Source organism: Furipterus horrens, unplaced genomic scaffold (genome assembly GCF_987537825.1).
Source record: "Furipterus horrens unplaced genomic scaffold, mFurHor1.1.pri manual_scaffold_7, whole genome shotgun sequence".
Taxonomy (NCBI): Eukaryota; Metazoa; Chordata; class Mammalia; order Chiroptera; family Furipteridae; genus Furipterus; species Furipterus horrens.
Window position 1 is genome coordinate 81,882,539 of NW_028327177.1, and position 3,658 is coordinate 81,886,196.

Genomic DNA, 3,658 nt, shown 5'->3' on the forward strand with positions numbered 1-3,658 from the left:
GATGAGGGTGAGAGGAAGAGAACCAAGATATCTTACTCTCAAAACTAGTAACTCCATGAAGAAAAAACTCTATTAGAGAGAGATCCTTAGCTTGCTCCTGAGCACTAGAAGACATTCTTATCTGCACTTTAAATTGGAAAATCACTGTGTATGCTGGTTTGGTCAGACGAGGTAGCAAATTTTCTTAGAACACCAACAAATGGTATCAGAGAAGTATATACTGAGGACAAGGTGATTGCTACAAAAATAACAAAAGCTTTAGGCTTATTTCTCAAGAGAAAAGAGCCTATTTCCAAAGAGAAATCTGAAACAAAAACTCCATCCAAGGAAATATCCAGAAGTTGAAGGTGGAAAACAGTTAACACTACTTTTTTCCTCTATTATATTTTCTCTTCCTGATAATTTCAGAATAACATTGTGTCCTATTTTCTTCCAGTACTATTAATGCTCTGAACTTTCTCTTCCTGCCTGGCAGCAATTCATCAATCCACAGTCTTTCCACTATTAAATCTATTTCTCAGTATAGGTCATTTGAGTCAAAATTACCCAGTTATGGATAAAATATAATCTTGCACTAGAGGCACATATATTTATCTCAACATTCAAAGAGTTGCCTTTTTTTACATCCCCCAGTGTTAATGGAGGTTACATTCATAACTCTTCTAGAAGAAACTATAATTTAGAAATCTACTCTCCCCTTGATAATTAGGTACCATGGCTATTAGCATAAAATGAGAATTATGTGACAGAGGAGACATGATCAGACCCCTTAGTTTAAACTAATGATGAAAGTTGTGATTTGTCCATTTGTGAAAGTCTCCTCTGAAGGCATGTCAGCATATATGAAAACACCATTATAACCCCCATAACTACTGCCTGGAGCCCACACTGTAAGAAAAAAAATTAAAAGAAGTTCTGTATCAATTCTGAATGTCACTGTCACTGAACTTTTCTCATTCTTTATTTCAAATACTGGTTTGTTGTATTTCATAGTAAGGGAGATTTACTTCACTCATATGTAGTTGATCACAAGTGATAGATTTATTTTTCTCTTTGTCTCTTATTGCTGTTTGTGAAGGACCTGATGAAGATTTTACCCCAAATCCTAACCTGAGATTAAATCACTGAAAATATAGACTATTTTATACATTTAGCAAGATATAAATACAAATTTGACATCTGGGGATGTTTAGCAAAGACCATAATACTTAGACAATTCTGATCAAAACTACATTTTTAAATTTTTGTAAAGTCCATAGCATATCCAAGTGGTATATTGTGCATATAATTTAGGAAATTTTACCTTGAAATCAAAATGTTTTCCTATAAAAATGTTACAGAATTCAAGAAAAGTCATATTATTCATAGTACCTGTTTTTAAAAATAATATAAACTACAACCCAACCAGATGAGCTCATGAAGTTATCAAAGCACTTTATGACAATAGTTCACTTAAATGGAGAATTTTTTAAAACAAACACATATGTGGTATTCAGATGGGGGTGAGGAGTTATGGTAAATGAGGCGCCAAACAGAACCCTGATGCACTAAAATATATAAAATACACCAACTAATGTATTTTAGCCTTAGAAAAGTATACTCACTCATGACTTATTTACTCTCATTTTAGACATGGTTTGAACAATTTTAGATTTTTATTTCCCTGACATAAGCTATTATTAAAAACAAAAGAGACAGGGAAAGTGGAATGGGTGGAGTTGGAAGAGGGTATAGGGGAGATAAATGGTAATGGAAAATACAATAAAAATGAACTATTAAAAAATAAGAAAGAGAAGGGAAGTCATTAAGATACTTATAGCAAAATGCAGCATCTAACACTGAGGGAAGTGACAGAGTATGATACAGCATTTGATACAAGTATTCAAAAAATACAGTTGTCTGAGATTGGTAAGGGCATCCCAAGACCCTGTTGGTGTCCACATGCTCAAGAAAAGCAGAAAAGATAACCATAAAGTATCCTTCACAAAATGCAAAAACCTATTGAAAATATTATTTAAGATGACAGAAAAAGCTGTAGTTCATTATGGAAAGGCTTTCATTTTATGGCTGTTTGTTGTTAAGGCTTTAGTCACACAAGAGAACTCTACTCACTAAGCAAGCCACCTATGAGGACTCAGACTTCCCAGTTCCATAAGTTAAACAAGGTTATTTTTTTTTTTTTGCTTGATTATGAGCTATCAGAAATCAATTCCATTCGACTGATATTAAGTCACTACCCTTGGCAAAATGCATGCTAAGGAAGATGCATGGGGAATGAGTGACTTTATTGCACATATTAGTTCAATTTATCATCTGTTCAATTTAATTAATTCATTAACCCAGTCACTAATGACAATAGCTATTAGAAATTTTTTAAACCTATTTTTATATACTTTTTCTCACCCTATCAAAACTTCCTATCCAATAATAAATGAGAAAATTTTTGAATAGACACTTCTCTGAGGAAGATACTTGGTGACCAGTAAGCACATTATAGGAAGAGGTACCCTCAAAACCTGGAATTTATTTATAAAAAATTATGTATTTATTCTTACATGTTTAAACCTCAGTCACATTCATAGTACTCTCCATCTGATGCAATACATGCATCACGTTTTCAACCGGGCTGCCTTCCTTTCTGGCGGACCTTGAGAAAAATCCATTTCCTTGCCCTTTATAGCTTGTAGAAGCTGCCCTCATCCCTTGGATCATGGCCCCTTCCTCCACATTTAAAACCAGTGGCACTGGGCTCACTCACCAGTCACTATATTTCTGCCTCCATCTTGGTTCCATGTTCCCTGCATAAAATGCCCAGGTGAAGCCACAAAAACCATCTCTGCTACAGAGCAGGAGTTGCAGCAGCCCCAGGCTGAGACAAGATCTGAAACAGAATCTGACAGTGATGAATCAATACCAGAGCCCCAGGAATAAGATCTCATGCAAGGAACCACTCAAGCCCAACTGACAGGAACAGCTGAAATCAATGAAGAGCCAGTCAGCCAAGCAAAATAGAGCTGGAGTGGAAAACGAGGCATGAAATGCTATATCCAAACTGGGTCTTCAATGGGTTCCAGGGATTACTAGAATCACTATCCTGAAATCTAAGGCTATCCTCGTTGTCATCACAAAACCAGATATCTACAAGAGACCAATTTCATATACATACATAGTTTTGGGGGAAACTAAGATTGAGGATTTATCTCAGTAAGCACAGCTAGCAGCTGCGAGAAAGTCAAAGCTGAAAGTGAGGCTGTCTCAAACATTCAGGAAAACACACAGACTCCAACTCAATAAGAAGAGTGAAGATGAAGAGGTTGATGAAACAGTTATGGAAGTTAGGACACGTCACAAGCACATGTGTTGAGAGCAAAGGCACTCTGAGCTCTGAAGAACAATAATATCTATTAAATGCTGTTATCGGATTAACAATGTAACCATTTAAAAATATGGAATTTTTCTTAGTGTTTCAAAAGAGTAAATGCTGCTTGGTTTGAAATTTTTACTGTTTCTATCAGTAAAGTTATGACTTTTTGTTGGATGAAAATAATAAATAAATAAATAAATAAATAAATATAAAACCAGCAACATTGGGACCAGTCTTTTTCACCCTGCCATCTCTCTGGTTCTCTTCTGCCTCCCTCTGATCCTTGTGATTATA

The 3,658-nt window shown here is 35.3% G+C and overlaps 1 pseudogene; it reads left to right on the forward strand.

The window, feature by feature from the left end:
- Positions 1 to 1,823: 1,823 nt before the first annotated feature.
- On the forward strand, positions 1,824 to 3,381 carry LOC150004710 (nascent polypeptide-associated complex subunit alpha pseudogene; annotated as a pseudogene).
- Positions 3,382 to 3,658: the final 277 nt, after the last annotated feature.